Source organism: Callithrix jacchus, chromosome 3 (assembly GCF_049354715.1).
Source record: "Callithrix jacchus isolate 240 chromosome 3, calJac240_pri, whole genome shotgun sequence".
NCBI lineage: Eukaryota > Metazoa > Chordata > Mammalia > Primates > Cebidae > Callithrix > Callithrix jacchus.
In genome coordinates, this window is record NC_133504.1 from 82426976 (window position 1) to 82440272 (window position 13297).

The window sequence follows — 13297 nt, forward strand, 5'->3', positions numbered from 1 at the left end:
TCCAATAAATTTAGATCCTCCCTCCTCCTATGTCTATGTTCTTTGTGCAATTAACTGTGAAAAAAAATCAGAAGTAAATGTTGTTTGGAAAGGTTTAGTAATAGGACCCAAAGGCCATAGGGGCTGGACTGGAGCCAGAATATTAGAAAAAGTAAAACTTTTTTGAACTCACATGCAGTAAAATACAAACATACTTACTAGAAACAAACATACTGAATGAACTGTTACTTTGGACTTTAAAGGTATTTATAATATTTTATTAAAATATTTTAATCACTATAGCAAATAGTAATTTTAATAGATGGCTGGTTTGAATTATTTAAGAATAAGAGATGGAAATTTCTTTAAAAAGTATGTCAAATGTTACATACAATGTGTATATAACATTTCTTTCTTTAGTTTTGTTTTTTTTTAGGACTGGAGTCTCTCTGTAAAGCAGTCTGGAGTACAGTGGCATGATCTTGGCTCACTGCAACCTCTGCCTCCTGAGTTCAAGCTATTCTCTTGTCTCAGCCTCCTGAGTAGCTGGGACTGCAGGCCCCCACCACCATGCCCAGCTAATTTTTGTATTTTTAGTAGAGGCAGAATTTCACCATGTTGGTCAAGCTGGTCTAAAACCCTGACCTGAAATGATCCACCCACCTCAGCCTCCTCACCATGCCTGATGCCTGGTCTCTTTTTTTTTTTTTTTTTTTTTTTTTTTGAGAGACAGGGTCTCACTATATTGCCAAGGCTGGTCTCAAACTCCTGGCCTCAGGCAATCCTCCAAACTTAGCTTCTCAACTTTAGTGTGCTGGGATTACAGGCATGAACCACCCAGACAGTGTTTATATTTCTGTGAGTGTCTTTACTTTCCAAAATTTAGCAAGAGACAAAAACTGGGAGTCAGAGGGAGATGAAGGTTTTAAAGGGGTAAAGGCTTGAAATGACTAAAGCCATTTTTCACTGTTCTGCTGAAGTCTGCCCAACACCTGCTGTTGGTTCTAGCCAGAACAATTTCAACTTTTCTGAAAATAGATGATGGATTATTTAACCAGGGGTTTCCCTAGTAGAAGGATGAAGGAGTGGAGCGTGAAGAGCTAATTACAGGGTGAGTTGTAGACTCTGACAGGCAAGAATAGGAACAACAATATACTCATTAAGGAAATATTGCAGAGATATAAATTATATTTCTCCTCTCTGGTTTGGTAACAGACATACTTAATATCTAATGTAATTATTTTCCTTGTAATATATTTACTTCAGATTATCCTGAAGTCTTTCAATTCAGATACACATAAATGCTATGAATTAATGGAATTTGGGAAGTGTGGAATCCTGGAACTGTCTGTGGGTCTAGTATTGCTCTAAGCTGTAAAAGAGTTAAGTCCTGGGGTTCTCTTGTTCAAGGAAAAATAATGGATATCTAAGGTTTGACTGAGAAAAGCAGACGGGAGTCAGTAAGAACTAAGAATGGATTGTGATCAAGGCTGACTTAGTAGTGGATGAAAATAGCACGTTCTGCCAAAAATAGCACCTTTGGCCATTTTATGCAGAACTACTAGGAGATGAAGCTTAAGAGGGAAGGGAGAATATAGACAGAATTTCAGGTTTCTTGTCTGTTTCTGTCAGGGCCTTTGAACCATGGCAACTTCATCTTGAATAAGAGTTGCACACAATAAGGCTGAGACCTACTGGGCTGCATTCCCAGGAGGTTAGGAATTCTTAGTCACAGGATGAGATAGGAAGTTGGCACAAGATACAGGTCACAAATACCCTGCTGGTAAAACAGGATACATTAAAGAAGCTGGCCAAAACCCACTGAAACCAAGATGGAAATAAAAGTGACCTCAGTCACCCTCACTGCTCATTATACACTAACTATAATGCATCAACATGCTAGAAGACACTCCCACTGTGACAGTTTACAAATGCCATGGCAACATCCAGAAGTTACCCTAGATGGTCTAAAGTGGGGAGAAGCCCTCAGTTCCAGGAATTGCCTTTTTTCCAGAACACTCATGAATTAGCCACCCTTCTTTAGTATATAATCAAGAAATAACTGTAAGTATCCTAAGTCCAGCAGCCCATACTCTGCTCTGCCTCTGGAGTAACCGTTCTTGTTTTCTTTTACTTTCCTAATGAACTTGCTTTCACTTTAGCTTATGAACTCGTCCTGAATTCTTTCTTGTGTGAAGTTCAAGAACCTTCTCTTGGGGTCTGGATTGGGTCCTCTTTCCAGTAAGATTTCCATACACTTTCAAAGTGTTTGCGTGGAGTCCTAAGGGTTTTCAGGAGGTGTCTGCATGACTTGGGGTAAATGTTTAAGAGAATGGCTAAGAAAGTTGAGCTGTAAAATCTCTACACCTTCTTCACCAAAGCTTTCTATATGGACTTCAGTTAAAAATTTCTTTGTTAAAAGATTCCTGTGATACAGGAAGGAGTAAATTCAGATTTTTTTTTATTAAGTGAGAATGTTTAAATAATATTGGTAAAAAATAAATAAAATTCAGTTTGTGCAATGGCAAGATATGAAGGTAAAATAGTCAAGATATTTGTCATAGTAGATGAACTGACTTTTAAAAGATTTCTACAATATGATGGAATAGGTTACTTTTTTTACTCTACATTTTTTGTCTTTGTAGGATTAAGATAATCAATTCCTTAATGCTTATAAGCAGAGGTTTTAAAGGAATAAAAGGAAGAAGTAGTTTCGTGTTGTACAGAATTTAAATGTCTTTGAGCATTAATTCCACATTGAAGAATCCACTAAGGTAGAGGTCATCTGTGTCTTTTCAAATACCTGTTTAGCAAGTAGTTAATAATAAGTCAATTGGTCAAAATAAGAAGGAGGAGAAGTGAGTACTCCAGTCTTCTCCATTGCTTTTGTTGAATGCCTGATCTTTTTATTACCACCATTCTAAAATGTAATGTTTTCATCTTTCCCTGCTGACTGTCCAAGTATATAGAGATGGACTTTGGAAAGCCTTTTATATGCTGGAACTTATTCAGTTATCTTACTAATTACAAATATATGCATACTTACATCATCTGTAACCCATTTCTTTTGCATCCCTACATAATTCGTTGCTATAAAATATATGCAGTGTGGAGCAAGATAAATTAACTAAGATAATGACTTTATTTCCCCTCCTCACTCTGTCCTAATTGTATCTATCTATAAACCTGATTAAGATTGTGTTTCTTCACTTGTGAAATAAGAAACGTTATTCTAAAGAATACTATTTTCTTCAAATATTAATAGGCTTTAAGAAAACTGTTAAGCAGCATAATACAGTGATATTTATGATGTGACTTCTCATGACTTTTACTGTGCAAACGTTCATTGTAAATCCAAAATGAGGCCCTGGTATGCAACTCTTCCCAGCTTTATTTGATTATAAGATCCTGTGTTATCAGTGCATCTTATAGAAATAGTGTTAAATGCAGCAGATTTGTGGAACAAGGGTCTTGACATTTTTCTGAATATACCAAAATTCTACCTTACATCTTTCCAAACATAAAAGAAGCAAAGATATAAATGTCCATTAATAACAAAGTATTAATAAGTTTTTGCACACACAATTAATCAGAATAGCTAATGTAAGGGGGCTACAAAACTTAAAAACATCATAGATGAGGGCAATAGAACAAGCAAACGAAGCTCTCATGAATGATTGATCTTTTGTGAAAGTAAATGAAATTATTTTAAAGCTAAAACGATGCAGAACTGTGAATCTAGAGAAGTGACTTAGTAATGGAGCCAATTTTTGCTGTAACAACTTTGCCTAAATATTAAAAAACCACAGAATCTAAAGATTTAAATTATTATTATTATTAAAATTATTATTATTCGAAAGCAGAAACAAGGTGATGCCTTCTATGAGTGAGTCTGAAAAAAATCTAAGGGAAAATGTCACAGTTGTCATCTTCCTTTATAATTCCCAATCACAAGCTTGTATGAGTTTGTCACTAGAATTCATATTCCTAAATTCCAAAATTCCAAGAAAACAATCAATTTCATTAGTCCTTAGTTAAGATTGCCTCATATAGCCTGAAAAAGCACAAATAATGTCATCTCTAAAAAAAGACACTTTAAGTTCACCACCAGAGACAAGACTCTGATTGCTGGCTGGCTTGAGATAGTGCAGCCCCTGAGATTGTGGACATCACACACTAGTGCCCCCCAGTATACTTTCCAATATCCACCAACAGTGAATGAAAGAAAGCACAAACATATGCTATGGTGAGCCGTTATGTGTCTAACATTTAATTTTAATGCAAGGAGAGTTTACCATAAAAAAATCAATTAATGTAATCCATGTTAACAGATTGAAGAAAAATAAAGATGATTACATTAATACAGGCAGGAAAAAAAGCACTTGATGAAAGTCAGCCTCCATTTGTGACAAAACTTCTTATACTAAGCACAGAGTGATAAATCTTTATCACGGACAAACATACATCTGTGTGATAACATACTCTTTTCAATCTATATTTGAAATACTTCATGACTAAAATGTTTAAATATTAGCGTTCTGTGTGATTGTAACTCACAGTCATGCCTGGTAATCTTTGTTCTAAATGGCTCATTTTGTCAGTAGTAAATGCAAATATATTGAGCAAAAATAATCTAAAAATTAATTTTTGTGCGAATTCTAGGACTTTTTAAAACTACCTATATTAAAGCATAACATTTTTTTACTTTCAATTTAGATAGCTTTAGAATGTAATGTAAATAATGCACACAGGAATTAGTTCTTACAGTTTTTACCTGAGTGTTTTTTAGTTCATTTTTTAATAACAGCTTTATTAAGATTAGTCACATACCACAAAATTCATCTTTTTAAAGTACACAATTCAGTGTTTTTTAGTATATTCACCGAGATGTACAACCATCATCACACTCTAATTTTAGAACGTTTCTGTCACCCCAGGAAGAAGCTCTGTACCCAGTAGCATTCACTTCTCATTCCCCACCCCACAGCTCCTGGCAACCATTAACCGACTTTACTTTCTGTCTTTATGGATTTGCCTCTTCTAAATGTGCCCTCTAAAAGCAATCATTTAATGTGTGATCTTTGCATCTGACTCCTTCCACTTAGCAAAATATTTCCAATGGTTATCCATATTGTTGTATCAATACTTCATTTTTTAAAGGCTGAATAATATTCAATTGTATAAATATGCCATATTTTGTTTATCCATTCATCCATTAATGAGTATTTGGGTGGTTTCCACATTTTAGGTGTTTTAAATAATGTTTGTATAAATACTAGTGTACAAATTTTGGTGTGAATGTATGTTTTCCGATTTCTTGAGTATATACCTAAGAGTGAAATTACCAGTTCTTATGGTAACTCTATGTTTCACGTTTTGAGGAAGAGCCAGACTGTTTTCCTACGTGGCTGCACCATTTTACAATTCCACCAGCAATGTATAAGTGATCCATTTCTCCACATCCTAACCAATACTAGTTATTGTCTGTCTCTTTTATCATGGTTGTGTTTTAGTATGAGGGAGAATCTCATTGTGCTTTTTTATTTTTCTAATCACTCATGGCATTGAGCATGTTTTCATTTGCTTATTGGACGATTATACATCTCCTCTGGAGGAATATTTATTCAGATCCCTTACCTATTTTTTCTAATTCTTATTTTAAAATCAGGGGGTAGCTGTCCATGTGTATTTAAAAGATACATTGCATGATGCTGAGGTTTGGGTTCTGACTGAACCATCAGCCATGTAATGAGCACAGTATCCAAATTAGCACTTGCCCCTCTTCCTTTCTTCCACCTCTACTCGTCCCCAATGTCTATTCTTCCCATCTTTATGTCCATGTACCAGATGTTTAGCTCCCACTTATAAGTGAACACTTGTAGTATTTAATTTTCAGCTTCTACCTTATTTCACTTAGGATAATGGCCTCCAGCTGCATCAATGTTGCTGCAAAAGACATTATTTTATTCTTTTTCATGACTGCATAGTATTCCATGGTGTATATGTACCACATTTTTTTTTATCTAATCCACCATGATTAGCACCTGCATTGATTCCATGATTTTACTATTGTGAATAGTATGACAATTAACATACAGGTACATGTGTCTTTTCTGTAGAATAATTTATTTTATTTTGGATATATACCGGATCAAGGGACTGCTGTGTCAAATGGTAGTCCAACTCTCAGTTCTCTGAGAAATCTCAAACTGCTCTCCACAGTGGCTAGACTAATTCATATTCCTACCCGAAGTATACAAGTGTCCCCTTTTCTCCTCAGCCTCACCATCATCTGTTGATATGTTTTTATTTTTGTTTTTTGATATTTTAGTAATAGCCATTCTGACTGGTGTAAGACGGTATCTCATTGCGGTTTGGATTTGCATTTCTCTGGTGATTAAAGATCCTGAGCACTTTTTATATGTTTTTGGGCTGTTTGTGTGTCTTTTTTTCAGTAGTGAATAAGACAGAAATGGGCTCTTTCTAGACAGTCTAGCATTTCTCACAAAGTAATGTACGGTATTTTTCATTTACTCTAAAATGATTATCTGCTTTATTTCATTTCATACATGTATTTATTTAATCAAACTAAGTGCCTACAATGTGTTAGGCACATTCTAGGGAAGGATAATAAAGCAGTTTGTAAAAACAGATAGTGTCCGGGTCTCATAAGGCTTGAAACCTAATGATATGGTTTGACTATATATCCACCCAGATCCCATCTTTAATTCCCACATATTATGAGAGGGACCCAGTGAGAGGTACTTGAATCATGGGGGAGGGTCTTTCTGTTGCTTTCTTGTGATAGTGAATAAGTCACAAAATCTGATGGTTTTAAAAATGGGAGTTTCTCTACAGAAACTCTCTTCCCTTGTCTGCCACAAAGTAAGATGTGCTTTTCACCTTTTGCCATGATTGTGAGTCCTCCCCAGCCACGTGGAACTGTGAGTCTATTAAACCCATTTTTCTCCCCAGTCTCGTTATGGGGTTATGTCTTTATCAGCAGCATGAAAATGGACTAATACACCTAGTGATGGAGATCCATATTTATCCAAAAAAAAACTGGACAATAAGTACTCAACTGCAAGTCTGACAGCTGCTGCAAAAATTCTTTGACAACAATATTGTCAAAGTCTGTGATGAAGGAATGGATTCGACCTGTCAAAATCAGGGAAGATATTCCCTAGGAAATACCACTTGATCTAAGATTTGAAGGATTAAGAGGTATTAACCAGCAAAAGAGGAATGAGATCAACTTTACCAGATCAAAAAAGAAAAAAAAATACTAAACAGCTACAAAGTCCTGAAGAGGAGGAAGATGGCAACTCTGAACATACTGGAAAAGATAAGGCTACAGGCAGGAATTGTGTTTTTATCCTTAAAAAGTAGAATGATATTCAAGAAATGTAACAGGTCTGAAGGAGAAGGAAGAACAATTTTTCAGACAACGAAGTACTGTCCAGAAGTTAAGTGTATTTGTCTGTTTCCTTGCTTTTAAGTCCAAGTAAGATGCTTCCACCTGAATTTGGAAAGTGATCCTCAGGTCTTTTGCTTTCATTATCCTCTATGCTATCGGCTTTGATGTACTTTGATGTACTTATGGCAATTTGTTTCACCTGTATGATTTTATGTTTCTGCTTTAGCAATGTGCCATTTGCAGTCATTTTAGCTAGTAGACAGTAGTATGATAACACCAAGGGGGCTTCACAACCCAATCCAAATCACACCACTGCTCAAGATTTTCAAAGCCCTCAGAGATCTGCTCTGTGACAATAACTGGCACAGGTCCAGAGATTCTATCTTCTTGTCCCAACTCTGGAAAAAACAAGTTTTAAGTTCTTGTACAAATTTCCTTACCTTACTGAACCCCGTTCTCTTATTAGGTAGTCTCTAACCCCCTTCTAGCTATATAATTAGAAAATTCTATTTCTAGCAACTTCCTACATTTCTTTTGTATTTAAATATGGCCACTCTTCTTACCATCTCCAAAGATGCTTCAAATTAGCCTAACCAAATATTTTTAAAATAGCCCATGCAAAGAACATGCTCTTCGTTCCATGCACTGGAACACTGTGCTATCATTTAGAGCCAGGTTATAAGTCAACCCCTTCCAGATATTCCTGAAATGCCAAGAGAGTTGGGTACAGAAGGCAAAAAAAAAGGAATGCTCAAATGACCCATAAGAATTGACTCTCCTCACTCAGTGTAAATTGTTATTCACCTCCTATGAGTGCGCAAAGACTGTTTACAAAGTTATTACAGATTTCATTAATTGTCATTATTATTTATGGATATCACAGCAATTACCAAAGTGCCTCTGTGCACTTTACCTTGGAGTTCTTTCTTGAATTAGTCATATTGAGTGTTACTAGCTGACCTCCTTGCATAACATATAAGGCAAAGGAGGTACACAGTAAGGTAATTAAAAACAGGATCTTTGTTTTAAGGAGGGGAAAGGAGTGAGTCTATGAGGATCAATCAGTGACACTTTATCACAAAATGTCAACTGCAACTTTACCTATATAGAAACCAAGAGAAATTACTCTGTTACACATGTAGAATAATGACATTTTGATAGACTTCCCCTCCTCTAGGGAAAGAGGGGAGAGACTCTGTCTTCCAGAGCCTGGAAAGCAGGAATTAAATTGCTAGCAAGACTCCTATTAGCCTATTATTTAAATGTTTAACCCAATGACCTGGTGAAGCACGATTAATAAAAAATCTCTCCATGGTATCAATTTATGTCGATGGGACTCATTGTCAAGTGATACAAGCACATTGCAGACTTCTAATTTATTATTTAGATTGATTTGTCCTTGTGATTCACTTGAATATAAAGATTGGTGTATTTTTCTGCATCTAGCAGTTTCAGATTTATAATGCGATCATTTTTATTTTGTTAATGTTATGCAATTTTTGCATCATTCCTTATGAAAAAAAATAGGTACAAAATATGTGAAACAAGGATTTATATTTCCTATATTATATAATACTTGCTACCTATGTCGTTTAATTAGAGCAGTTATTGAGCAGCTACCACACTCACCGAAGTGTGGAAGTTGCTAAAGTAAAAAATAGAATAATAATAACAACAAAAGAGTAATTACCTGTTACAATAAGTACTGCAACAGACTAGCAATAATAGTTTTAAAATGGAAAAAATGTATGAGAGTAATGCTATAGAAGAATGCCCATGGAGGAAATAAAAGTTGAACTGAACATAACAGCATATCTTGGCAGGTGTATATAAAAGGGAATAATAACCCAGACGAAGGGGAAAAAAACAAATAAAAATGGAAAGGTGAGAAGACCTTTATGTAAGTTTTGCGTTAGTGAACAGCTTCTCCTAAAAGGTTCCTTATCAGAAATAGTGAAGAAATGTTAAATAGGAACATGGAAAAAACAGAGAGAGTAAAAGCAAAAAGGAGAGTATAAACTTAATGTGCTATCAAAAGACAGTATGATAATAATAATTTATAAATGTGGCTCTTGACAGTTTTTCAAGTATTCCCACATCAGTTATTTGCAGAGGGCAGACAAAACATTGTCATCATTCCTGTTTAGCAGATGAAGAAATAGCCTCATTACAAGTAAAAAAGTAGTAAGTGGCATCCACCACTTATTGAGGTGGTCTGACTTCTGAGGCAGGGATCTGATAACTTTACAGGCTTCACAGAGCAGTAACAGTGTGAACATATCTGTTAAGGGCATGAGTTTGGCTCAACAAACAGGATGGATTGGCGAGACCAGAACTGGAGTCAAAGGCAGCTAGAACCAGTCATCAGCTTCAGTGTCCTAGCTTGTGTAAAGTGGTGAGAACATATATGGAATAGTCTAAGGTGAAGTGTGATGAGTAAAGAAGTCTAAAGCATAAGGAGCATAATGATGAAACTAATAAATGTTAGAATTTTGTTTAGGAAGATAGGCTTTGTGGGTATTTAATTCATATTTAGTTTTGGACATTTGAATAAAAAGTGGTGGCAAAATGTCCAAATGGAAACAGAAACATATTCCATGTGAAAAGATAAGCCTAAGACAAAGCATGGAGGTAATTATTTAAGTAATGAAATGAAGGAACTCTGTGGAAGTAGCCTGGAGAACATGAAGAGCATAAGCTAGAAACCAAAAGACAGGACAAAGCCTTAGAGAGCAGCCACATGGAGGTAACAAAACATTGAAGACTGTGCAATGTGGGGAGCTTCCAGTCTCACAGTGGCAGCATAAAAGCAATCTGGCTTCGCCCCTCCCTATGGAAAATGAAAACCAAATATACAACATCGAGATTATTACCAGCAGTATCCCAAAACTGAAATATGAGGATGAGACAGTTCCTGGAGCCACAGAGAAGTGAAGAAAACTCTAAGCAGATAGTAAGAGAATTGAACTTCTACAACGGTCATGCCCACCCCAAAATCTACCCTGCACAAAGCACACAGAAAAATTTCCCTCAGCTTCTGCTTTCTACACTGGAAAAAATGAGACCAAGGTGGATAACCAGTTTCCCGTATCAGGAGACCTTTCCTTTCCTCAGCCCATGGGAAACCTCAAAAGTGCCTGAAGTGAGAAATACCCCTTAAGACACCCAGAGACAAAAGGTGGTGGTGGGACTACCATCTACAGCCTTGGAAATTCCGGTCTATAACTTTGGCAAAGGAAACATCCAATCGGAATGACTGTTCAATAGCACCACACTATAGGAGGTACATTCCCAGAGGACCACTTGGTGCAAACCCCTAGAAGCTATTCCACACTAAAGCTGAGGCAAAACTGAGCTTAAAGCACCATCTAGTGCCAAATAGAAGGTAATGACCTAGAAGGAAAAAAAAAAGAAAGGAAATCCACAAATTGCAAAGAATCTCTAAGTGAATATATCCAGGAAAAGTCACAAATAAGACAGAGAAGACAGGAATAGATAAGTAATACTTCAATGCAAAGGCATAGACATATATATTTGCAAGAAGCAACAGGAAACAGAGAATTATGACCTTTCCAAATGGGCAAAGGAAAGAACCAGTGACAGAGACGAGTAAAAGGAGATATGTGAGCTCTCTAAACAAAAATGCAAAATTAGCAATGTTAGGGAAACTCAGTGATCTCCCAGATAACACAGAAAAGCAATTCAGAAATTTGTCAGAGAAATTTAACAAAGAGATTGAAATAATTTAAAAATCAAAGAGAAGTCTTTGAACTTATAAATACATTTACTGAACTGAAAAATAATTATTGCAAGCACAGCCAAATGAATAAAGGAGGAAAGAATTTGTCAGCTCAAAGGCAGCTTATTTATTTGAAAATGCACAGAAAAGAAAGAAGAAAAGGAATGAAAAGTAACCAATTTCACATACAAAATATAGAAAACGATCTCAGAAAACCAAATCTAGGAATTTTTGGTGTTCAACAGGGTGGTGAGCAAGAGCAAGGCTAAGAAAGTTTATCTAAAGAAAACATAACAGAAAATTTTCTGAAACTTGAGAAAGATATAAATATCCAAGTACAGGAAGATCAGAGAACAACAAATAGATTCTACCCAAATAAGACTACCCCAAGACATGCAATATTCAAACTCTCTAAGGTCAATGACAAGGAGAGTAGTTTAATAGTCTAATAGCAGAAAGAGAAAAAGACACAAATAACATATTTTTTGAAGTCATTCCAATTCATCTGGCAGCAGACATTCCAAAGGAAATTATACAGGCCAGGAGAAAGTGAGATGGCATTTTGAAATCCAGCAAAGCTATCCTTTAAATACAGAACATACAGAGAGATAGTCTGTCCCAGACAGATAAAAAAAGAGAACGTAGTACCACCCTTCTGATCTTATAAGAAACACTGACAGTTCTTAAATCTGAAAGAAGAAAACACTAATGTGCATTAAAAACAACAACAACAAAATTTGAAGGTATAAAACCCACTGGTAAAATTAAGTGCACAGACAACCCCAGAATAGACTAATACTGTAACTGTGGTGAAAATCTGCTCATAAGGAAGCCTAAAACACAAATCTATCAAAAACAATAATATGCACAGTTACTTGTTAAGAGATAGACAATATAAAAATATGTAAATTAGGACAACGTTAAGTCAAAATGTGAGAAGAATTAAGTTAATGTGCAGAGGATTTTAATTGCTGCAGAGTACATATTTTTTTTTCATCAGAACGTAGAACATTCTCCCAGGTAAACTATATTTTAGGCTGCAAAAAATATATTTCAACACATTCAAAATAGTAGAAATATCAAATACTTTTTATGACCACAATAAAATAAAAGTAGAAATCAATAACAAGAGGATCTTTGGAAACTACACAAAACAAACACATGGAAACTAAATAACATGCTCTTGAATGAACACTGAGTTAATGAATAAATTAAGAAGGATATTTAGGAATATCTTGAAACAAGAAATGTATCTCCATAAATGACAATGAAAATACAACATACCAAAATCTATGGGATACAGCAAAAGCAATATTGAGGGAATTTTATTGAAGTAAACAAAAGTTAAAATACTTTAAATAAACTACCTACCAATGCACTTCAAGGAACTATAAAAGTAAGAAAAAAAACAAACCCCAGAACAATAGAAGGAAAGAAATAATAAAGATCAGAGCAGAAATAAATGAAACTAAGACTAAAAAATACAAGTGATCAAAAAGCTTTTTTAAACTAGGTCTTTAAAAATAAACTTTTAGTTAAACTAAGAAAAAGAGAGAGGGAGAACCCAAATAAATACAAACAGAAAAGAAAAATAAGATATGTCAACTGAGACCACAGAATACAAAAAATCATAGACTACTATTACCAACAAGATGCCAACAAATTAGTAAACCTAGAAAAAAACTACATAAATATCAGGACACATACAACCTACCAAGATTAAAGGATAAAAAATTAGAAAATCTAAACAAACTAAAAGCAAGTAATGAAATAGAAGCCATAATAAAATCTTTCCCATCAAAGAAAGCCCAGGATCTGATGAATAAACTGATAAAGTCTACCAAACATTTAAAGAACTAATACCAATTCTAATTACATGCTTCCAAAAAATAATAATAATAAAAAGGAAAGGATATTTTCAAACTCCTCTAAGACGCCAGAATTATTTTGATATCAAAACCAGAAAATGACACAACAAAAAAAGAAAATTATAAACCAATATCATTAATAAAAATAAGTGCAAAAAGCCTCGACAAAATATTAGCAAAACAAATTCAACACATTAAAAAGTCACTCACCATAATCAAAGTGGGATTTATATCAGGGTTGCAAGAATGGTTCAACATATGCAAAATATTAAACTTCATATATCACATTAAGAG

General features: G+C 34.9%; 1 long non-coding RNA gene across 2 annotated transcripts in view; it reads right to left on the bottom strand.

The window, feature by feature from the left end:
• The window catches only part of LOC144581937 (uncharacterized), a 95504-nt gene that overhangs the window by 26308 nt on the left and 55899 nt on the right, over window positions 1–13297 (bottom strand). The gene's annotated exons all lie outside the window — the stretch shown is intronic.